This window comes from Oryzias melastigma, linkage group LG11 (genome assembly GCF_002922805.2).
Source record: "Oryzias melastigma strain HK-1 linkage group LG11, ASM292280v2, whole genome shotgun sequence".
Lineage (NCBI taxonomy): Eukaryota > Metazoa > Chordata > Actinopteri > Beloniformes > Adrianichthyidae > Oryzias > Oryzias melastigma.
The window spans coordinates 18,598,938-18,608,180 of record NC_050522.1 but is presented as its reverse complement, the minus strand read 5'-3'; the positions used below and the strand labels follow the sequence as shown (position 1 = coordinate 18,608,180).

Here is a 9,243-nt window from a genome sequence, read left to right as displayed (position 1 = left end):
AAACAGCTAGCATGTAGCTGAAATATTAGCTAAACTCCAAAATAGCCTTAAAAAATCTTATTAAATGCCAAAATAGTCCAAAAAGCTAGCATAGTGCCAATTTTTAAAACAATAAAACTGTAAAGACTCAGAGGGATACAGAATCCTTGTGGACGCAGTGTTACTTAATCACTGTAACACATCAATCTGCCTTAAAAAGTTTAAGTTGGAAAATCTAAAGGGACAACAAGAAGGAAGAAGTCCACCTGAATGAATCAGTGTTTTGTCCTCTTAGGGACCCCGTACCTGCAGGAGGAACCCTGGCGTTTGATGTAGGGTGGACCGCAACCTTTTAGCTCTAGTGTTGATGATCTTTAAACTATCTTAACAATTTGACAGTTTGGGCAATTGGCACAATTTCAACAAATTGTGAAGTTTTGTGCTAAAATGCAACACTTCACAGTAATTAATAGTTGATTAATTAATGTAAAACAAACGAATCTGATGCATATAAAAGCAGCCTTGCACTGTCAAAAACACTTAACAGGATTGTAAAGAGTTGCATATTAGCACAAAACTGTTTTCCCCAGCTTTGGAATCTGGTTATGTTAATTGCAGAAGCAATTATACTAGTTCAAAGAGCGTGTTTTTTTTTTTTTTTTTTTTTTTATTAACGGTATTAGTGGGTTAACTTTCAATTCTTTCACACCATCAGTTAAGGGGAAACTTAAAAAAAATCTGTTTCCCAAACAGCTCAGATTAAAAACTTTCCAGTGGACCACAGAGAGTGTCAGTTAGTCTGATTTGAAGTTTTCAGACCACGCTGCCTCTGATGTGACCAGTGTGAGAACCTGAGTGAGACTGTGAGGACACCAGCTGGGAAGATGACAACGAAACAACTTTCTTTAATTATTAAAAGAAAACTTCGTCCCTGACAGCTGAAACGCTGAGAATGACAAGTATTTTTTCTCCTCAGGCTTCCGATGGAAGTTTTGAAGTGTCGGTGAGAAGAACATTTTGTATTTTCCAGAATGTCAGGAGACAAAACCTGCATTTGAGAGTTGTGTAACCCTAAATATCACACAGATTCATCTTGTTTTATCATACTTGTGTTAAACCGCCTTGCCCCTGTGTGACAAAATGTTGATAAAAACAACAGAAAGTTTGTTGAGGAATGATTAAAGTTAGATAAATGGATATTTTTATTATTTCAAAACACTAAACAAATGATAACAGTTAGATGATTATTCTTTCTCTTCATTTAAGGGTTTATGTAGAAGTTGGATCTTGAAGTTTGATGTTCCCTCCAGACAGAAGCTCTGACTTTCTGAGAATTTTTTTTTTTTAAACTTTAGAGTTCAGTGTGAAATAAACTCTGTTATGACTGACAGAACTTTTCCTTTTCGTCTCGTCAGTAAAAGTTGACCTAATTTTTTGTACTGAACATCCAGGTTTTTAAAAATCTCAACTATAAAAATAACTTTAGAGCAAGCAAGGACTTTTATTTTGGTAGTAAATGCGGACAATCTGACAATTTTCTGTGTTCACTTCAGTTCCTATCAAGAGACACGTAACTCAAATCATTTCTGGGACACAGAATAAGATAAGAACAGATAAAGCAAGCCTTTGCTGCAGATAACTGTTCAGTAAAAACATGACAGAAGTCATTTTCTTTCTGTTGGCTGCTCGTTAGGTGATGCTCCACTTCCTTTTCTGCCCACTTTGGGAATGTCTGTGGACCCCGGTTCAGTAAAAAGGTGAAAAATCAAACCTCGGCTTAAATTCCCCCATCATCCACAGGATTGTGTGTGCTTTTTTTTTTGCATTGTGGAAGTCCAGAAGCTTTGGTATGGATTTTTCCTGTGAGAAACTCCTGCGATCCAGGACAGATCAAAGCGGCTGAGTCCAGATGATCTGTGCGGTGTTTAAAAAGAGCTTTGAAGGGCTGGCGGACGTGACTGGAATGATGCGAGCGGGTCAGAGGCTCGGAGGAGACGAAGCCCTGAGGTGAGTCGGATGGAGCGCGAGGAGCTGCAGCCGCCTGCTCTGCTGAACAAGTGAAAAAAGCTTCTCTGGTCTGGAAGTTTGCGTCTGCATTTAAACCAGTTTTGATGACACACTGAAGAAAATCAACACTAAACAAGGAAAACCTCAACAGATACAAGAATACAAGTACAGAGAAATAATACCTGGATAAAAACTACAAATGACACTATTAAATAAATCCTTCTAAAAGTATGAAACAGCTAAAAAAATATCAAATGGGTGATAAGAAATTACTAAATAAGAAAAAAACCCAATTAGAAGCCTATAAAACTAAATCATTCTCACATTAGCCACAGATTTAAAGTCAATTTGAAAATTTTAAGTCATTTATTACCTCATACTTAAAGAAAACATGGATCATATCAGGTTTAGCTATCATATCGGATAAGAATAAAATCTACTTTTTAAATTGTATTTTTTTAGCAACCGTTCCTTGTTATTTCTAAAATTCAATTGTCCAAAGCAGATCAATCTCCTGTTAAAATTCTCCACTGACAAATGTATCACATGTACCTTATGGAGCTACATTTTTCATATGTTACACATTATTGTTAAACTAAAGTTGTATCTGCAAAATCTATTTCCCAGACTTCCAGTGCTGGTAGATTATTAAAACTTTGCCGAATTTTTACTTTTCGAAGTTAAATTTTAATTTTATTTAAAATTGATATTCTGGTTGGTGTTTTTCTCCACTGAGCTGGAGGAACAGGGTGGGCATGTGTTTTTTCTCAGGTACATCTTCTTTTCCTCGTGTTCATCAACCACCAAATTGTATTTTTAACAGTTAAAAGAAAAATATCAGATTTTATTAAGCAAAACGTGTCCAGCAAAAACCAGAAAAATCTTGTTCGTTTTCTGGAGACATTCAAGAATTCTCAATGTCTTCTGTGTGAGCTTTAATTATAGTCCCAGTAATTTTCAGCATGTTGTTTTCATCATTATCGTCAGCAGTTGTCAGTACCAGGGGATTGGAAAACTAAAATGTGACCAAAAAAAAAAAAAAAATAGTGGAGGAACTCAAGGAAAAGATAATGAATCCCTCAGAGGAACATGACAGTCGGGCGGATGATGAAACTGCTAAATAATATTTCATAACTAGTCTGAGCAGGATGCTGAGGAATGACGGATGCTGTTGCATCCATCATTCTGTCGTTAGAAGTCTTAAGACTGCAAGTTTTCTGCGTGACACCACTCTGAGACAACAAACCGACAGCAGAGCAGCGGCTGCATCATCGCAGAGGAAAGATGGAGGAGGAGGGAGGTGAAGGCCACGCCGGCTGTCGGGTTACGATCAGGCCAACTCATGTTTTTGGTGATTTTTTTTTTTTTTGAGCTTTTTCAGTCTAAGACGTCAACAGGTTTCAAGATGAAGCTGCTGTTTTTATCTATTTATTGATCAAATATCAGTGTCAGGCCGCTGAGGCTCGCAGGCTTTCAAACTTCTTCCAAAAGCATAACTTTAGCTTATAAACATTCTGTGGGAAACTTCAGAGCTTTTTTAGAAACTGCTCTATTTTAGATGGTATCCTTCACAGTCAGAGCAAAAGAAATACCTGCTTATAAGGGTTTGGCCTCCAATTTTTAAAAATGTTTTCACTGTAGCTTCATCATCTTAATTGGTTTCTCGACACACTCCAGCAACAGTTATGTATTGAAGAAGCGTCAATTTACAGCTGAACTTTTTAAATTTCAAATATGCTATCAGAAAGCACGCATGTTATCCTGCTGCTACGGTCCACAATCATCCAAAAAGGCTCATTCAGGCAGAAAGATGCTCTGTGTTTTCCTCCATACGGAGCCCCCATACTGACAGCCGTAAGGTTTTAACAACTCGGCAGGCGGGCTTTGGTTGGTGATGGCGGCGTCGGTCAGTCAAGACGTGCCAAGTATGAATCGGTGCGATCCTTTCTACACGGTCTCAGACGGCACGGACTATTTGCCTCAGATCAGTTTTTTCCAAATGTGTGCGCTCTGTGGTGAGTCACGCCGTCAGAACAGCAGGTGTTATTGGCAACAGATTTCTCAAACTGGACTTGATCGTCTGAAATAAACGTGTTGCTGAGAACTGGTGAAGAAAATGTGATGTTTTCAGAACTGCTACAATCGAGAGATTATTTATTTAAAAAAAAAAAAAAACACACACAATGGAAATTAATTTGAAGTATATAATCTTTTAGCAATGTTATATAGAGTTAATCTATAAGGTGGCCATACTGCTTTTAGTAGGGCTGGGTTGAAGAAGGGGGGAAAAAAATAAAAAATAAATAAAAATAAAAAAATTGATTCATCGTTTTGAATCGATTTAAGCTTAATAGATCAATAATCGATTCACAAGAGATATGAATCGATTTAGCACACAAAGCTAAAATCCGCTAGCTTGATGCTAACGTTCAATAGAAATTTCCCATAGGACGGCTAATGCTAACGCTCGGTTGACCAAAAAAAAAAAAAAAATACATTGCTGAATAAATTAACATGTTTATTTATGTTACAAGTGGAACCATGAATTATAAAACCATCGGAGACGCGCGTGTTCAAACAAATTGACAATATTTATTGATCACGATATTTCCGGTCTTAGACGTTCTCCACCGTTGTTACGCGCCAAGATAAAAAAAGATAAAATACACACCGAGCAACTTTCTGCGAACACGACAAACACCGCACAACATGCACATGCAGAAAAACAACAACAATTGGCTGCCAAGCAGAAATCATAGACCCGGAAGTGACAAAAAAAAAAAAAAAAGTTTTACTCCAGATTAATTAGGAGTAAAACTAAAAACAATATGAAAAGGACAGCAGGAATAGCGGTATGATGACTGGTGAATAAAAACAATCAATTGTTAAAACACCCAGTTCTTTAAAACATCAAAAGCAATAAAATACCACATACCTGTGGTATCGAGCACCCACACCCAGTCATTTACCCTGTAGGTCTGCCTTCAGATACTGTAGCCCTGTGATAAAATAAATAAATTAAAAATATTTAAAAGACAATAAAAAACAAACATGATTACAAAAAAACAAATTTACCCTAATGGCTCACAGCTGCTGCACAAACAGTCCAACAGTCACCCTGGCCACCCACAAGAATCTGGCTCTGCTGGGCAGCCCCGCCCACTCCTATTTAAAGGAGCCTTAATGGCAGAACAACACCCTACAGGTGTCACACGTCACATTTACTTACAGGCATTAATTTTTAAAACTCTTTTAAGGAAATAATTCAATTTAAAGTAACCATTTGTGGTCTAAAACTTCGTTTTTTGCCCCCTCATACCGTTGTCTTCTTCTTGAATTAAGTGTACTTCTATAGCGCGATCGCCACCTAGTGGCCAAACTGAAACAAACTCCAGGAGAATCAGCAATGTTAATGATCTGAACATTTTTGTTAGAACTTCTCCTTTAGAGAATCCATGTAACTCTGTATGATATTAACAATCTCATTATTTTACTAATACATTTAACAATATGTGAACTGTATCAGATTAATATAAATATATTCAAATTAAATAATGGATTTTTAATATATTTCTAAACAAATGTGTATAAATTTGTAAACTTAAAATTGAATTGAATTGAGGAATCAGAAAAAAATCGGAATCGAATTGAACCAGTTTATAGGCTCTTGTGAATCGAATCGAATCATTTCTGGAAATTATAACAGATACCTGGCCCTAGGTTTTAGGGGGGTGGACCTCTGATCGCAGATGTGGTTCCTGCCGTGGCCACCCATGTGTCAATGAGGAAGACACTGAACCCCAAAGTGCTCCTGGTGGTCATAGGTTCCAGTGAAGATGTGTTCACACCAAATGTGATTCACTCGCCAGTTTCAACGTTAAGTCAACGTAAAGATGCGATCAGAGGTCCTGAGAGCTGATGTGCAACGTCAGTAAGGTAGTAGAACGTTCTGAATGTCTCTGCGATTTGAGTACGCTGCAAAAATCAGAACCTTGGCGAGGAATCAGGGACTGAGCTTTGACCCGTGACGTGTTGATGGTGGTGGAGTCCAAAACCATCATGTAGGAGAATTGAATTGTTTTCCTCCTGAATTTAATTGTATTTTTCTTGTTTCCAGTCAAGAAAATGATAAAAAGTTTTCTAATTTTATTCTTGCTTTTACTTTTCCCCTCCTTTGAACTGATGTGGGACAGAAAGTCATCAAGCTGAGTCACAGAGAGACAGAAGTACCGCTGAAAGCAGCCATCATTCAGATGCAGCTCCTGCAGTAGATGGTGAACGTCACCGTATGTGAGATTCTCTGAATAATCTCATGAACTGTTCAGCGATGTTTTTGTAGAGCTCTTCAAAACTTCAACATTATCCATGTCTTCCGTGAGATATACAGTCACTGCATTTTATTGCAAACTCATTTTTGGACATTTTTGGACAAATGTTGAGCAGAAAATTTGACGGACATTGAAATAGAGACGTCCAACATGTATTACTGTGACTGTGAAGCACTTCCGTAGAGGTGGTTAAGCGCTATATAAGTTTATGCCGTTTACCGCTTATCCCATTTAACTATTATTATTGTGAACCGGCTCTCATTTCCAGTAATGGCAAACACAAGTAGTTCTTATAACATTTGGACTACAAAAGTATAAATATTGAGAAAATATAAGGCAAGTTCAACGATTACGCATTACAAACACAAAGATGGCGTTCTGATAAACTGAGAAACTAATCTGTGATTTAGTTAGGTGTGGCTGCAACAGCAAAAAGTCTCTGTGAAGTCAACAAACTCCATAAAAACCATTTCAATGTGGCACATTAATGAAACGACAGAAGAAGCCAGTATGAGACTTTGGCAAATGAGTCACAAATTATTACTAAGATCAAACTATTAAATAAACAGAAATCCTAAGTACCTGGGCCTCTATAATGGTGGAGTACACAACGTTCTAACAAAAATGACAAAAATCTAACCGACAACACAGTTTTGAAGGAGCTAAAGCAAAAACTCTGAAAAGCTGAGAGCTCCAAAGCTGAATACACAGATGCTAGAAGAATATTGAAGACATATTTCATATAAAACTGTGTCAAGATTGACAGTGACATCCACATCTAATGACAAGCATGAGGCATCCGTCACTTCAGGCACTCCGCCCAATATGGAAGTCGAAGGAGCAAACAGGAACAAAAGGTTGTGTTTCCTGATGCTTTAGACATAGAAGCGCTTTTGGAACTCACCTTATTACTGCAGAGAGCAACACAATCAACAGCAAACTGCACTGAGGAAAGAATGGTTGACCTCCATGGCTGTGGAGCCACGTGTACAGCTAGTGAAGACATAAGGAGTTCTTATCAACTTTTTATACTTGTAGGACAAAAACTTCTTCTGTTTTTCTCTTTATTGAAGGTATTTTAACTATTAGTTATGTTCGTTTTTAAGTTGTGAAAATTTATCTGCCCACCAGACTTCTCTAAACTGCTTCGTGTTCAGTCCTCCGTCTAATTCCTTGATAAATAAAAAGGCAATTCATATTAGACTTTTCCAGTTGACATTAACTCAACATCAGTTGATTTTCTGGGTAGTTTGAACTATAATCTAAAACAATTGAATTGTAGGAAGTCTCCTTTCTGTCGTAGAAAGCTGGAAAGGTAAACATATGTTGTCTTAAAAGCCAAAAATCCAGTTTTATGTTCATTTTTTTCTTAAAAATCATGATTTTTATTTTTTTTTAATAATTGTTTTCCTCTATTTTCTCTTTTTACTGGTAAAGCTACATCTTATTGTATGTTACCGACGGACAGATGCTAACTGCTAAGTGCTAGCTCCGTGACTTACCACTTAGGACCCGAGCTGCTCTTTAAAATGCCTTTTTAAAATGTTTCTGCCAGGGGAAAAAAAGTTAAGAAAAAATAATTACTGTGGTAATAAAACAAAAAATCCTAAAGTCTTAAGAGGTAAAAATATATAAATATAAAAAAATAAAACCATAATCTTAAAATAATAATAATAAAAAGATCAATCATGGATACTCATCATTACATTCACTCTAAAACAATACATTTTTAAGAATTTTAGATGAAGATATGAATCACATTTGGTTAAAATGTTCAATAGTTCTAAAGATATTAAAGTCACTAAACTTTCTCACATGACTAATTATTACCTACACTTACTGGAAAATAGTGCTTTTTTAGGTAATGGTGAATTTATTTTTACTTTTTTGTTAAAGGAACTTCACAGTTTCTTGTTTAAGTGTTAATAAAGATGTGAGGAAACCTGAACTTGTTTGTTAATTTTTTAAAATGTGTTACAAAAGTATCAGATATGGACTGGATATAAACTCAAAATCAAATGACTCTAAAAACCTGACTGGGACATCCCTCGTTGAGTTTGATTGTCTTTTAATGTCAACTCCTCGGGTGTTTTAACTAAACCTGTGGGCAGACAGGACTGCAGTGGAGATGTAAGACAGACCAGACAGTGAGGAAGTGAAAGTCAGCACCACTTTATTACTTCATCAAACCCAAAGTGACGTTTATGTTGCTCGCACAACTACTCTGCTGCTGTGGCAGAAACATCTCCATGCCAGCGACACAAACTTTACCGGAGTTTGCCCCATTTGGGTAAACTTTAAATGTGCGGTGCCAAGCATTCCCTTCTTGAGCTCAACAATGAGGCAAATTCACACCATCGGGGGTGTTGCTTTGTTCACGCCTGTTCACAGGAGAGGCTGAGCAAATTTCACCGTCAGGGAATGTGGGACGGGAAGCACTTCAGGCTCGACTCGTCCCACCATACCTGGAATCAAATTTTAGATGCAGAAAATATTCTCCTTGGAAGGGGGGCTGACGAGCTATCGGGACATATTTGCAGCTTCAGCATTTCTTTAGAGTTTTGCAGCTGAGGCTGCTGCTTTGCAAAGGCTCCTTTTCTTTTTCTCCCATCGCCTGGCTCTTCTGAATGTATGCAAATATCTGAGGCAATCCTACGTACTGAATGTGGTCTAACAATTGTGCATAAACCTCATCCTAAGTTATCTGGATAATTTTTCATCACTACGAGTCTTCTGAGGGAAAAAAAGTCCCAGCAGGACAATTTATTGTTAAAAAAAGGCAATTAAAGGTAAGAAAAGGTGAGTGAATGACCCAAAATCCTTGTTTTATATTACCGGTGGTATCAATGTTCAAGGCTGATTGTTAAACTGAATTTCACAAAGTTGTTTTTAATTATGGTTATGCTGTCTATAGGACATATATTCTGAA

The 9,243-nt window shown here is 37.1% G+C and overlaps 1 protein-coding gene across 1 annotated transcript in view; it reads right to left on the bottom strand.

Moving 5' to 3' along the window:
- The window catches only part of LOC112160942 (retinoic acid receptor beta), a 77,536-nt gene extending 72,218 nt beyond the window's left edge, over positions 1-5,318 (bottom strand). Inside the window, exon 1 of the mRNA XM_036214221.1 lies at positions 4,922-5,318. The gene's annotated coding sequence lies outside the window, so the exon portion shown is untranslated. The remainder of the gene's footprint in view (positions 1-4,921) is intronic.
- Positions 5,319-9,243: the final 3,925 nt, after the last annotated feature.